This window comes from Triticum dicoccoides, chromosome 2A (assembly GCF_002162155.2).
Source record: "Triticum dicoccoides isolate Atlit2015 ecotype Zavitan chromosome 2A, WEW_v2.0, whole genome shotgun sequence".
In the NCBI taxonomy this organism is placed as follows: domain Eukaryota; kingdom Viridiplantae; phylum Streptophyta; class Magnoliopsida; order Poales; family Poaceae; genus Triticum; species Triticum dicoccoides.
The window spans coordinates 731208571-731224612 of NC_041382.1; the positions used below are offsets into that span (position 1 = coordinate 731208571).

At 46.1% G+C, this 16042-nt stretch overlaps 1 pseudogene; it reads right to left on the bottom strand.

The window, feature by feature from the left end:
• Window positions 1-1377: 1377 nt before the first annotated feature.
• LOC119358236 overlaps window positions 1378-16042 on the bottom strand; it is a 19861-nt pseudogene continuing 5196 nt past the window's right edge.

Here is a 16042-nt window from a genome sequence, read left to right on the forward strand (position 1 = left end):
ACAACGCGTCGCTAGTTATGAGGACGATGGGGTTAGAGACATGCTAGATGATGTCTTTGCTGCACAGCCGACACCTCCGTCACATTCAGCGAATGAACCGGAGGAGCCGGAGGAAACCGCAAAGGCCTTCCTCGAAATCTTGGCCTCATCAAAGAAACCTCTCTATGAGGGTGCCAAGCTGATGTGCTGGATGCCATCTTGCAACTGATGGCAGTCAACGCTGAGTACGGCGGAGGTGGTCTTGGTGGTGGTGGTTTTGGCAGAGGTGGTCTTGCTTGGCGGAGGTGGTCTTGGTGGTGGTGGTTTTGGCGGTGGTGGTTTTGGCGGAGGTGGTTTTCGCGGAGGTGGTCTTGCTTGATGTCGATGATGATTCCGTGCATGTGGCCGTCGTGCCATGCCTTTCATGTTCCTACTTTTATGATGTTCCATGTCTTGCACTACTTTTATGTTCATGAACTTTCACCAGTGATGATCTTTAGATGATGAACTTGACTATGTTTAAATGATGATGATGAACTTGAGTATGTTTAGATGATGAACTATCATATTTCTGCATAATTCCATATTATTCTGCTTTGAAATGCTATCAAATGAATTGAAAAAGAGAAAACAGGGAAACAAAAAAACTATGCCTACGGCAAAGCCGTCGGCATATATAAGCCCAGGAGTTACCAGGGCGTGCCACGTGGCAGAGCTATGCCGACGGCAAAGCCGTCGGCATAGATGGATCTATGCCGACGGCTTTGCCGTTGGCATAGCCCTGCCGCCAGGAGAAACCAGGGGACGACATGTGGCAAGGATATGCCTACGGCAAAGCCGTCGGCATAGATTCCATCTATGTCTACGGCTTTGCCGTAGGCATAGCCCTGCCACCAGGATGCACCATGGAATGCCACGTGGCACAGGTATGTCGATGGCTAGGTCGTCGGCATAGATTTCTACCTATGTCGACGGCCAAGCCGTCGGCATACCTCTGCCACGTGGCATTCCATGAATCGCCAGCGCTTTTAACGGCGCCGTCCGTTGCCGTCAGACGAAAAACACTACCGACGGCTAAACTATGCCGACGGCTGACGCTCGGCCATCGGCATAGGCCCCTATGCCGACGGTCTGACAAGACTACGCTGACGTGATCTATGCCGATGGGTCTATGCCGACGGCAGCCGTAGGCATAGATCTATGCCGACGGCAAAGGACCTATGCCGACGGCCCTGGGCCATAGGCATAGGCCGCGAGTCCGGTAGTGCCCCCCCCCCCCGGCTGGACCGGCGACCTTCTGAAGTCCTGTCCACGTTTCAAGAAGTCCCAAAGTCTTTTTGTTCTATTTCAAGTTTGATCACCATGAAAGAGTAATATGTATGTCTTATAACACATTGGCTACCCCCACCATTCCGGTGATCCCCAGTGCCCCCCTGCCCCATGTTGCTTTGTAAACTGGACCTGCTTCTGGCACAACGTACAATACCTAGCTTGGCAATGCCAGCAGTAAATATATTCATCATCATCCTGGAAACATACATATGATAATCGCATCGGTATTAGATAGATGCATACGACAGGCAGCTCAGTGCTTAGTAAATTGGTCACTGCTTGCAAATTTATACCATGTTGCAAATTGAACGAGACAGATTTCCTTACCTTGTAAATTTTCCGATGCCAGCTTGGGGATTCTACGGTGCTACCTACCGAGTCCTTTCGAGCCCTTCGTTCCATCATTTGTAGTTCTTTCAGTCGCTTCTGCAAATCATTTGTGTCATCTTCTCGTTGCGCATACATCCCGCATTTGCTGCAAACCATATGTCACAGCCCTAGCTCTGTCCTTTGCTTGTCATTGCATATGCATCCATGCATCATCTTAAATTCCAGTAAATTGAATTGAGGGAATTCTCAACCCTCAGAAATCACCTCAGAAATAATCAACATTAAAAAAAATGTCTTCAAACAAGCCCAAGAAAATGTTCCTGTTAATATTTGGAAATATTGGCAAGAGATAAATTCAAACCAATATTTTTAGAATCTCAGGAATATTTATTTTGGGCCCTAGAATTAATCCAATAAATATTTGAATTGGACTTATATTTATTATTTAATAAATATATGTTCAATAATTCTGGAAATTGTTGTGTGGTTTGGGTTAAAGACCACTTAGTTCGCACAACTATTTTCATGAAGTTTTGAAGTGGTTTAGTATCTTTGCTAAATTAGAAAACAAAGACAGAAATAGAAAACAGAAACAAATAAAAAAAGGAAAGCAGAGAGAGAGAGAGAAGCCCACCTGGACCTTACCTGGCGGCCCAAGTGGCTGGCCCAGCCCGCCTGGCCCCTCCCCTGTCGTCTTCCTACTTCGCCAGGAGGATGGGCGTGTGGCCGCCGTGCGCGCACACGCGCCCCGGCCACCTCCTGCTTGCCGCTTCCCCGACCCCTCTGGAGATGCCACGCACCTCCCTGGCGCCACATCCACTTCTCCTTCCGACCCTATCCTCCTCTGCTCTCTATCCCTCCTGCGACCGAACACCACCATCGCCGCCGCTCGCTGCCAACGCGCCCACCGAGCTCGCCTGACCTCCCCACCGTATCCCTAGGCTCCGCCGCGGCTCTGCACATCGACGAGAAGAACAAAACAAGCCCCGGGAGCCCCTCAGCCTCGCCATCGCCGTCGTCCTCATCCTCGGGAACCGACCACCGCCGTCGTCGATTCGCCGGCCATAGGACATCCCCGAGCAAGCCGAACCCATCATAGTGATCACTGTGAGCTGCACCGTCGTTTCCCCCTAACCCCGCGGCCTAGCGCTCGCTGTAGCGCCGTTTTCCATGACGCCCGAAGTATGCCGCCGCATGAACTCGTCGCCGACGAGGCTCCGGTGGCCAATCGGCCCCGTTCATATGCCCGTTGGCTTTGTGAGAGCCTGCAGAACGCGTAGGTGCTACTCGTTGATCCTCCCGTGCACGGTGTCGTCGTTTTCATCGGCGCCCGAACTCCGGCGGCCGCAACCGAGCTCGCCGCCGTCGACTCCGGCCACCCTAGGCCCGGAGACCACCACCATCCGACGCGCTATCATGCCAGCTCTCCGTAGGGCCAAAGGGCGCACCGAACGATGCATGGTAGGCGAAACCCGAGCCACCCCGGTGGGTCTCCGCCGCGTTTTTGGTCGTCGCCGGTGAAACTCCGGCGAGCCAACGTGGCACACTTAGTTAACACTAATGACGCCATTAGCTGATCACTGTGCCACTGACGGATGGGCCCCACGTGCTAATTAACCCCGGAATTTATTCCCTGTTTAACTTAGACTAACCCACCGGGCCCACATGTCAGGTTGACTTTGCTGACGAGGCAGTTGACTGGGCCCACACATCAGTGACCCTAACCAGCACTGGCTCACTGACTAGTGGACCCCACACGTCAGTCTCACTAGTAGTTCCGTGTGGACTTCGACGTTTAGCTTGATACCTCAGCTATGAACTTGTGCCCTCGGCAGGATCTGGTAGATAGTCAGGCTTCTTAGCCTTTTTCATTTGTAGATGTCTGTTCTCAAACATGTTAAGCTTCCGCATGTGCTTTGACTTGTATGCTATGATTGTTGGGTCATGAGACCCATGTTTGTAATATCTCGCTCCTCGGAGCCTAATGAATAAATACTTGAGTTGTAGAGTTATGTTGTGATGCCATGTTGTATTTACACATATCGAGCATATTGTATGTATGATTGAAATGCTTGGTATGTGTGGGATCCGACAATCTAGTTGTTTATCCTTGGCAGTCTCTCTTATGGGGAAATGTAGTCTAGTGCTTCCATGAGCCATAGTAGTCCGCTACAGCCCGGTTCACCGGAGTCCTGCTAGCCCAGCACTACCGCTCAGGACACTTGACTGGCCGGCATGTGTTTCACTTTGTTCCTGTGTCTGTCCCTTCGGGGAAATGTCACGCGGTGACATCCGGAGTCCTGCCTAGCCTGCTACATCCCGAGTTTACGGAGTCCTGTTAGCCCAGTGCTACAGCCCGGATTCACACGTTGCTGACCGACACGCTCGATGTGATTCATGTATGCCTGTCCCCATAGGTTAGTGCCACTTTGGGTTCACGACTAGCCATGTCGGCCCGGGTTCTCTGTCATATGGATGCTAGCGACACTATCATATACGTGAGCCAAAAGGAGCAAACGGTCTCGGACCATGGTAAGGCGACACCCGTGGGAATACCGTGCGTGAGGCCGCAAAATGATATGAGGTGTTACCGGCTAGATCGATGTGACTTGGAATCGGGGTCCTGACAGTTTTTGGTATCAGAGCCTGACTGCCTGTAGGATTACCAAGCCAAACCGGTCGAAGTTGTGTCTGGAAATGCTTTAGTTATATAAGGGAATTGATTGTGGAAGGGAACGTAAGGCTCTTTTACTCCTTATACCTTATGCCCTTCTGATCTGGGTCAACCTCTTCTTTTCTGCGGGGGTTAAGAACTAGGCTTCTCTTCTATCTCTCAGGATGATGAGTTGCTAAACCGTAATTGCCTAGGATTGTTGAGTTCAAGCCTCAGTTCCATTCCTACTACTTCCGTATGTTGACAGTTGATCTCGGAACCTTGATATTGTGATGTTAAGTGGTTATGCCACCATTCTACAGGATGTCTCAAATCATTTTGAGCAATTATAGCCGTTATGCTGTCCGAGTCATCCCAGGTTTCTAAGTAGTCTGATGCATTTGCAAACCCCTTCCTCCTATTCCTGATGTCCATTTGGGCCAGATTAATCACACTATCGGTAAGTTGAGGTACTCTATTACCCCGACATATATGTTGGAGCTATTATTATGACCCTAGGTGTCTTAGGGAGTCACCTAGTAATCTAGCCATGTTTTGTGTTCCGGTGTGATAATTCTGGCCACCATTCTCGAAAGCATCCCGTGATGCCATTTAGTAGTAGGTATTCCATTCCTGGGTTCTTGAACCCGAGATTCACCCTACTTACCTCTTGTTGATAGTGTTTGCTCGTTCCTTTAGGATGTTAGTAACCTTTGCATTAGTCCTCGAGGTCCGTGGTATTTCCTTCTTCCAAATACTATGAACCACTTATGGCAGAAGTTTGTTGGATCAAAAGATCACAACAAGAGTGCTCTCGATGAGTTTCCCATTCTATATTGTGATTCTTCCAGTCCTACCGTTCTGCATGGGTTGTCCGGAAGAAATGTTGAGCTTTGCTCGACATACTAATCTATGCATGCACAACTCGGAAAATTATATGTTCCTTAGTTGTTCCTCTTTAGTTGTATCCCGACCATCCCCTATCAGTTGATAGCCAAGAGTATGTGTGCATTTGTGTTCATCAATGCCCTTTTATTCTTGTGGTCCGTCAAGCCATTCTATTCCAGAATGACTAGGAGAAACAAACTCCATTACCTCATCCATATCCAGGATTGGGTCAAAGTAGTTGTGTTCTGTTCTGTAGATCAAATGCCAATCCAGCTTTTGCTCTATTCTATCCTGGAGTATTACCCCCTTTATGTCAGGATTGCCATAAGAATTGCACCATCTCTTATGCACTCTTGACGCAGTGATACTTCTCGCTATCATTATTCATTCCTCGGTCACGTGTTGTTGTAACCGGAATGCCGACAAGTGAACCATGATGTGTGAAATTTATACTCCTAGCAACCGTGTTGCTTGGTAGTTAATGGACAATATTCTCATTCTTAGTGTGATGGTTATTAAATCATCATCCTAAAATTGATCGTGCTACATAGTCTTTATTTCTAGTGCACTCTTTGATCAATGAGTGAGGATTATTCAACCCCTTGCTTATTTGATCAGATCGTCTTGCCTTGAAAAGCAAGATTGTTCCCGAGCTTAGAAACATATCGGTGGTTCGTGATTTTCTGATTATTTCCTCGGAAGTATCACCATGTTGCCCCCTGACTGTTATGTTGAGCTCGAGATCAAGTTGGTTTCTTGTAAACCACCCCTTCTCCAAGAATCTGTGTTGGATACCCTGAGCTAGTTGGTTAAGCTGAACAACAACTTGGAGAGTTGGAAGATGAAAGCTTGTCCGGCTTAGTTCATTCCAAAGGGATATCCTTGTGTGTGTGTGTGTGTTGAAGAAAGATGATATTTTCATCGATTGTTCCTCGGGATCGGTTGTTGAATCTATCGTCTTGTCCAAACCTTGATTTGAATGTGGGCTATCGTCAAGTCAAATGAGAACCAACGATGTTCATAATGTTGTCTTACTCGTGGTTGTTTCCTCGAGCATACACCGTTATATCTTTTGGGTCTGACCAATGCTATCACCTTGTTCACCTAATTATGGAATTCCATCTTCATGGAAATCTGGATGACCTGTTGTTGAGCCCATCGACAATATTTTCATCGTATCCATGATTCATGTTGAACATTAAGCTAGTGCTGGAAACTTTGAAAGCATTTCTTCATGCTAGCTCATGAAGCATATGTTTGGTATTAGAAGTGATTTCCTCTAGTTCACGTGCATTTGAAGCAAGTTGCCGCCATGAATTTGGGAAAGTTTGTCTCGCCTTCTCTGGAATCATCCCAAGTCAGTCATGCATACGTGCGAAGTATTCTGTGGTCTAGAGACTTGCAACCTTCATTCTATATGAATCCCTAGCACACCAAGCCACTGATTGATTTGTTCAAGGAGAAGAAGTTTCTTCTTAAGAGCTAGACTTACGCAAGGACTTCGATATCCTCGATGATGGTTCCCCATCTGGACTCGGTAGTGTTTTATTATAAGACTACTATGTGGTCATGCTTGTCTAGGACAGCGTGTTCACAGGTTTGTAGCAAAACCGGCTCATGTTTTGGAGCTTACTACCATAGTCCATTTCCTGAGAATCTCGCAATGACATCTCGTCGATTTGTGTTGCAAACTTTCATTTTCTTTCTAGACTCGATGAGTCTGGAATATCCTAACACCAACCAGATCTGAATCTCGGGCAGATATGATGGTTGGAACGTACTCCAAGAACTATATTGTTGGTCCCTCTGTAACCGGTAACGTGGATGTCGTGGCCAACACACCTAACCAGAAGGCCTATTATTGTAGTATCCTGGTTGAAGAAGTTAGTCACCTCCCCATAAGGATCTCGCAGGATCTGCCTTCGTAGTTATTCCTTATGGATTCTTGAGCTTCCGAAGTCTGACCTTTTACTTGATGTTCTAGATATCAAACCATAACTATGAATGGATTACGCTAGCACATCAAGGAGAACATTAGAGGCGGAGTGCTAAATGTCTCTCGGTCGATCATCCAGATTCTGATCCCTTGGCCTCGCTAAGGTGAAATCTGAGAAAGTGTTATCTTTCTTTGCATCTGCATCTTCCACCATTATTCATCATGGTAGCATGTTGTGTTGCCAGGATCCTTGACACGGATATTGGCAGAACCTTGATGAATACGGAAATGCTCAAGTTCTTGAGAGCACACGCAAGCACTAGGATTTATCATTGGCATTAATTGGGATCCTTTATCAGTTTCTTTGATTATGCCATAACCTTTCAAACAGTGGAATCTCTCTCTACTGTTGGGTTTCTCCCCAGTTACTAGAATCATTCCTAGCATTTGCATTTTGTTCCTAGCTTGCACCGCCATTGTGCCAATCCCCCATGGGTTGCCCTTCTCGGTAGTTGCTGTCCAATATCATCTTCAAAAGTGGACTTGTCATGGGTCCCATCCATTTCCGGTGATAAGAAAAAATCATCCATTGCTTTGTCTTCAACAAGGTAGTCCACATCATCCGTTCTGGTGTGAGTATGCCATTCTTTCGATTTCGTTCAAACGATCGTTTGTGATTGCCTTAGGGTGATATAGAGAGTTGCAATGATCTTTGAATCAAAAGTAATTCTTTTTGCCAATTAAGGGAATAATTCTACGAGTCACCTTCCCCGAGGTGTCCCGTAATGGGATCATGGCAGTTTCTCCTCGCTACTGTGAAACCCTCGTCAATTGTTTCTTCCATCCTTTTAAAGGTGTGTTTGGTGTCTCAGCTCAAGAGATGTTCAATGTCTCATTCCGCGAGTTGATCATGAGTTGCTCGGTCTTTAAGAAGATCGATTCCTGTAGAGTTATCTTGCTCTTTTATCCTCGTGTTGGGTGAAGATCTCACAAGCAAAGATGCCAAGATCAATATGACGCAAGGAATCGGCATCTTTAAGAAGGGCAGTTGGATCATGAAGATTGTGTTATTAGCTTTGTGTCCCCTCTATCTTCTTACCTCACGTCCTGAATCTCGGGACGAGATTCTTGTTTAGTGGGGGTGAGTTGTCACAACCCTAGCTCTGGCCTTTGCTTGTCATTGCATATGCATCCATGCATCATCTTAAATTCCAGTAAATTGAACTGAAGGAATTCTCAACCCTCAGAAATCACCTCAGAAATAATCAACATTAAAAAAAATCTCTTCAAACAAGCCCAAGAAAATGTTCCTGTTAATATTTGGAAATATTGGCAAGAGATAAAATTCAAACCAATATTTTTAGAATCTCAGGAATATTTATTTTGGGCCCTTGAATTAATCCAATAAATATTTGAATTGGACTTATATTTATTATTTAATAAATATATGTTCAATAATTCTGGAAATTGTTGTGTGGTTTGGGTTAAAGACCACTTAGTTCGCACAACTATTTTCATGAAGTTTTGAAGTGGTTTAGTATTTTTGCTAAATCAGAAAACAAAGACAAAAATAGAAAACAGAAACAAATAAAAAAAGGAAAGCAGAGAGAGAGAGAAGCCCACCTGGACCTTACCTGGCGGCCCAAGTGGCTGGCCCAGCCCACCTGGCCCCTCCCCTGTCGTCTTCCTCCTTCGCCAGGAGGATGGGCGTGTGGCCGCCGTGCGCGCACACGCGCCCCGGCCACCTCCCGCTTGCCGCTTCCCCGACCCCCTGGAGATGCCACGCACCTCCCTAGCGCCACATCCACTTCTCCCTCCGACCCTATCCTCCTCTGTTCTCTCTCCCTCCCACGACCGAACACCACCATCGCCGCCGCTCGCTGCCAACGCGCCCACCGAGCTCGCCTGACCTCCCCACCGTATCCCTAGGCTCTGCCACGGCTCTGCACGTCGACGAGAAGAACAAAACAAGCCCCGGGAGCCCCTCAGCCTCGCCATCGCCGTCGTCCTCATCCTCGGGAGCCGACCACCGCCGTCGTCGATTCGCCGGCCACAGGACATCCCTAAGCAAGCCGAACCCATCATCGTGATCACTGTGAGCTGCACCGTCGTTTCCCCCTAACCCCGCGGCCTAGCGCTCGCTGTAGCACCGTTTTCCATGATGCCCGAAGCACGCCGCCGCATGAACTCGTCGCCGACGAGGCTCCGGTGGCTAGTCGGCCCCGTTCATATGCCCGTTGGCTTTGTGAGAGCCTGCAGAACACGTAGGTGCTACCCGTTGATCCTCCCGTGCACGGTGTCGTCGTTTTCATCGGCGCCCGAACTCCGGCGGCCGCAACCGAGCTCGCCGCCGTCGACTCCGGCCACCCCAGGCCCGGAGACCACCACCATCCGATGCGCTATCGCGCCAGCTCTCCGTAGGGCCAAAGGGCACACCGAACGGTGCACAGTAGGCGAAACCCGAGCCACCCCGGTGCGTCTCCGCCGCGTTTTTGGTCGTCGCCGGTGAAACTTTGGCGAGCCAACATGGCACACTTAGTTAACACTAATGACGCCATTAGCTGATCACTGTGCCACTGATGGATGGGTCCCACGTGCTAATTAACCCTGGAATTTATTCCCTGTTTAACTTAGACTAACCCACCGGGCCCACATGTCAGGTTGACTTTGCTGACGAGGCAGTTGACTGGGCCCACACGTCAGTGACCCTAACCAGCACTGGTTCACTGACTAGTGGACCCCACTGGTCAGGTTTGACCCGGGGCAGCCCTGTTGACCTGCTGAGGTCAGCATGACGTAATGCTGATGCAATAATGTAATTTCTGGAATTATTTCTATTCAGGAAATTCTAGAAAATTGCCTAAACTTCTAAAAATCATAGAAAATCAACCGTACCTCCAAATGAAATAAATTATATATGAAAAATTATCAGAAAAATTCAAGGAATCCATCTGTACCATTTTCATGCATGTTTAAACAATGTTTGTCCTCTGTTTTGGACAAAACAAATAAAGGGCATTTAAATAATCATATATGGAGTTGGAATTTGAATCTTGTATTCAAACCAACTTCATTTAAATCATAACTAGTTGCATTAGCTCAATCAACAGCATATTGCCATGTCATGATCATGCATCATATTGTTGCATCACATTGATTGTGTTCTTCCTTGTTTGCCGGTAATTGTCCCCTCTCAGTAGACGCTGCTCCGATGCTGTGATCGTTGACACTAATGAAGACTCAATGTCATCTTCAGAAGTGCCAGGCAAGCACAACCCCCTTGTTCATTCCGATACAAGCCCACTCTCTCGCTCCTGCTCTCTTTTACTGCATTAGGACAACAACGATTCATCTGTTACTTGTTGTGGTAGTTGAACCCCTTATCCTCTGCATGACCTGTCATTGCCACAGTAAATAGATGAAACCCACTAGCATGAGTAGAAGTTGTTTGAGCCATGATGTGCCTACTCATTCATGCTTATTTGTCATGCCTGCTACTTCGTAGAGTTGAGTCAGGTCTGATTCATCGGGGATGGATCGGAGGTGTGTAAACATGTCCTACTGTTGAGAGCTAAGTGTGTGAACACGATTTGGTAAAGGTAGCGGTGAGAGGCCATGTAGGATTACATGGTGGGTTGTCTCATTGAAGCCGTCCTTAGGAACTGAGTTCTGTGTTTGTGATCCATGAAACAGTTACTACCACGCATTGGGCCCGAAACCAATGGACCCTCTCGGCTTCTTGATCACCCTTGTCCTCTGTCCAGGAGTTGCAACTAGTTTCTGGTGTTTATAGGATATGTGTTGGCGGCCGTGCGTAGCGCTGACCCTAGGGGTGGGCTATGATGCGGTAGATACACCGTGGCACGGTGTACCGGGCGCCTGTTTGGTGTTTGGGGAACCCTGTTCACATCGTTCGGGGCCGTATGTGGAAACCTCGGCCGGACTCCCTGTGGATGGAACCTAGATAGGCGATAAACCTGGACTAGAGACTTGAGTGTTTAGGTAGGCTTCCGCTTGAAGGTTGCCGAGTACATGTCGTGTAAACGGCGGTAAGTGGTGAGAGCGTGTGTGAAGAAGTACACACCTGCAGGGTTAACATCATCTATTCGAATAGTCGTGTCCGCGGTAATGGACTCCTGAGTTGCCTATAACAGTTCATAGACAAGTGAAAGTGGATACTCTAAAATGCGCAAGATAAGCGTGAGTGCTATGGATGGCGTTCTCGTAGGTAGACGAGAGCGGATCCATAGTAGTGTATTGATTGGTGAATATGTGGACTCGTGTGCGCCACCTCAAAAGAGTTGCTTGCAGTCGTAGTTCAGGTTAGCCATTGAGTCAAAGCTGGCTTGCTGCAGTTAAACTCCACCACCCCCTTTATTGATACCGATGCATATGTAGATAGTTCTGATGTAAGTCTTGCTGGGTACATTTGTACTCACGTTTGCCTATTTTATGTTTTGCAGAGAGACGTCAGTCTCGCTAGTAGTTCCGTGTGGACTTCGACGTTTAGCTTGATACCTCAGCTACGAACTTGTGCCCTCGGCAGGATCTGGTAGATAGTCAGGCTTCTTAGCCTTTTTCATTTGTAGATGTTTGTTCTCAGACATGTTAAGCTTCCGCATGTGCTTTGACTTGTATGCTATGATTGTTGGGTCATGAGACCCATGTTTGTAATATCTCGCTCCTCAGAGCCTAATGAATAAATACTTGAGTTGTAGAGTTATGTTGTGATGCCATGTTGTATTTACACATATCGAGCATATTGTATGTATGATTGAAATGCTTGGTATGTGTGGGATCCGACAATCTAGTTGTTTATCCTTGGCAGTCTCTCTTATGGGGAAATGTAGTCTAGTGCTTCCATGAGCCATAGTAGTCCTCTACAGCCCGGTTCACAGGAGTCCTGCTAGCCCAGCACTACCGCTCAGGACACTTGACTGGCCGGCATGTGTTTCACTTCGTTCATGTGTCTGTCCCTTCGGGGAAATGTCACGTGGTGACATCCGGAGTCCTGCCTAGCCTGCTACAGCCCAGGTTCCCGGAGTCCTGTTAGCCCAGTGCTACAGCCCGGATTCACACGCTGCTGACCGACACGCTCGATGTGATTCATGTATGCCTGTCCCCATAGGTTAGTGCTGATTTGGGTTCACGACTAGCCATGTCGGCCTGGGTTCTCTGTCATATGGATGCTAGCGACACTATCATATACGTGAGCCAAAAGGCGCAAACGGTCCCGGACCATGGTAAGGCGACACCCGTGGAAATACCGTGCATGAGGCCGCAAAGTGATATGAGGTGTTACCGGCTAGATCGATGTGACTTGGAATCGGGGTCCTGACACCATACATGCATAAACATAAGCCTGATTTCTAGGATGCCTCCTCCCCTTTTTTGAAACAGAAAAGTACTCTTGATTGCTTAGGATAGCCTACCTCAAATGATCAAAAGTGCCACCACCCAAGGCCTTGCCACAATGGAAGCAGAATGACTTACCACAGTTCACACAATACATGTGGTTGCACCCTTCGGTTTTGATAATGGCCATTCGGCAGTATGGGCATGCTCTAGCATCCTTGTACAGCTTTCTGATCATTAGCATTTCTTGCACCATCTCCCTCGCAGTTAACTTGCCTGATGCCTGCGAACATTGAATTGAAGACTGAATTATTATGTTGCAACAATCAATATGTACGTAACTCAACTCCATATATCGTTAGGAGGTACATAACAGTTTTTGTTTTGTTTCCTGGGAAGCACGTAACAGGTTATTACTATTATGACTATCAAATTTCTTTGCATAACAAATTAACAATATGCAAGGTTAAGGGTATCAGCCTCCGTCCAATCCTAAGCTAATACAGAACAGATTTTAGTTGCATTTCTACCTGCCGCTGCCGGAGCTTTTGTTCTGGAATTAAACACGGTTCCCTGGATGGCGCGGGTCCTTGCAAACTGAGCAGAATGTAAAGGAACATTTTGGACATTGCACACTATTATCCTCGTCCGCCAAGCAAGCAATACCACACCTTGGACAGTAAACAACGTCTGACATCGAGGTCAATGCTTTCTCAAGAACAAGCCTATCCCAGCGTTCAAATTCTTCTTCCCTAAGAAGATTCTTTAGTAGATGTGGTGGAATAGAAGAGTTGCACTTGGTGTCGGGGCACACCAATCGAAACACACTACCTTCCTTCACATGCATCCTGCATAAGGTCTCCATGCACTTGACACAAAACAGGTGCTCACATGGCAGCTAGATGAAGTTTGAACCTAATTGTTTGAAAGCTCGAGTTAGTTCACCGGGGAATGAACTTATATTCGCACGATTCAGTTACCTAAGAAGCTTTAGTTGAAAGGAAAAACAGGCCCACCAGTTCATATTGTTTATCATGAACCATGGAAAAATCAGCCAGTCATTTGCTACCACTATGGTGCAGTTCAACAATACTACAACATGGAATGGACAGCATAAAATAAGTGACCCTCTTCCAAAAAAGCACAATGACGCTCTTCACTATATCAAGGAACGTAATAATTGTTGGTATGAATGCACAATAGAGAAGAATTGAAAAGGGCAAAGACTTACCATTGCTCTCATTAAGGCATATCATGCACGTGTGGTTTTGTGTAGCTTGAGCTACACGGTACCCCTTATCTTAGCCATCCATTTTGGCATCAAGATTCATGCAGGCACATTTGTCATTTTTGTTTCTCTCAAACGGAACAACGTATAAACTTTATACTTTGCAGGACAACAAAACATTCTAATCACTACGTGGGAAAAAACTTTCAGATTTTTTCATGCATTTAAAATGCTAAAATTTATTTTTTTAATCAAAAAAAATCCTCATTTTGTATATTTATGTTGGTCCAAAAAATCTGAAAGTTTTTTCACACATTAAAGTTGTAAAGTGTGTTTGATCTGCAAAGTTTGAAGTCCATATGTTCTTTCATTTGAGAGAAACCAAAAAGAGAAATCTGCTTGTTGCAAGTTAGTTGAAGAGTACGGATCTCAAAGTAGTGTTGAAGGGCTGAAGATAAGAGGTTCCATGTAGGACGAGCTACAAAGAAACTTTGTGTATCATGCACATATGAAGATCTTCAAGAAAAGCTTTATGACGCTTCTTACTACTGTAGCTAAGCATTGAAGGGATTACATAATCCAATGGGAGGCCTCTTGAGATAGCACGGTTATCTGGTTTCTTCGCTGGACTCTCTATACCTAATATTATTTCGGAGGGGCTAAAAATCAGTCAACTGATTTTTTACCAAGTCTCAGTCGACCCCCCACCCCCCGCATTAGATCACTAGGGGCTTCAAAATCTGTGCATGCTGTTTGTTTCTTGTGAAATAGGCCCGTGGAGGGATACAACCAGCCTGTTTAGTGCTTTTTTTTTGTTTGTGAAAGGTGCAGGTATGCGTGGTGGGCTTGGCATCTTCCACATTCCCCATTCCAGTGCGTGTCTCTTTCACCTGGCTACATTCGAAACAAAGCAATCCAACCTTTTTTTACTCGTCTCAATTCTTGTTAGTTTCTTTTGCCGGGTTATTTGGCATTTTTATGTGGCATTTTCCTTTTTAGGGGAATGTGGCATTTTCCTTGATTCATTTCTTTGTCCCTTTTTATTTTTTTGTTTTCCTTCATCTTTTCTCGTAATATTATTTCCTTATTTATTTATTTTATTTTCAGTTTTCTGTTGCATATTATTATAATTTTAGGAAAAATAATATATCTCATTCACGTCCTTCTCCGTCTGACAAAACCACATTGCAATTCTTGGATTTGGTCACGTAACACTTAGTTCCGTCGTGCGAGTAGTGCAGATAGGCATCATAAGTCGGCTTCTCTTTTTTTTAACACGGGTGGGATAAGGTTGTAGGCTTCTTATGTTGCATCCCGGTTATTTTTGCAGTGCAGCCTTTTTGTCCTCTTTATCCTGTTTTTATGGGATATTTTGAGTCATCGGGTGTATGTTGCCCTTATTTTTTATTTTATTTTCTTTCTTTTTTATTTTCATTCCGTTTATTTTTTCCTTTTTTCTTTTTTCAATTTTTTTGCTTATTTTCTTTTTTAGATAGTTCTTTTTTTTTCTTGGGCTATTTCTTATTTGTCATTTTCTCAATCGACAGAGAATTAGTTAGATCTCATTCGTTTTGGTAGCTATGGATTTTGGACATCAAGTTTTGTGTGTGGTTGACATGTGTGTTATTATTTACATAGACCGTAAGGTTGTGGTGTTTTATTAGGGGAATGGGGCCTTTGCATGCTCGCCAATAGGCATGAACTTCAAAGTGTCACTCCAACTTCAATTGCATGTTCTCAACGCGACTTCAATTAAGTGGTGTTTTGTCAATAGAACGGTGGTTGCATGTCTACCACTAGGCACACAACTGCAAGTGTCACTCCTGATTGCACCTCGATGATGTCTTGTTAGGAAAAGGTTCCAGTAGCATGTATGTCAGTACGCCACAATTTCAAATGCCCCTTCCCCCGATTTCAACTACATGTCTTCGAGGCAATTGTAACTATGTGATGTTTTGTTCGGTCAGGGGTGAGCTGCATGTCTCCCACTAGGCCACAGCTAGAAGTGTCGCCCCGACAACAATTGCATGTCTTCAACAAAAGTACAACTATGTGGTGTTTTGTCCGGTAGTGGTGTGTTGCATGTCTCCCATGAGGTCGCAACTGCAGCTGTCACCCCCAACTTCAACTACATGTCCTCGACACAACTGCAACTATGTGGTACTTTGTCTGGTCAAGGGAGAGTTGCATGTCTCCCACTAGGCAGCAACTGCAAGTGTCGGCCCGGCTGCAATTGCATGTCTTCGACGTAACTGCAACTATGTGGTATTTTGTTCAGTCAGGGGTGAGTTGCATGTCTCGCACTAGGTCGCAACTGGAAGTGGTGCCCCCGACTACAACT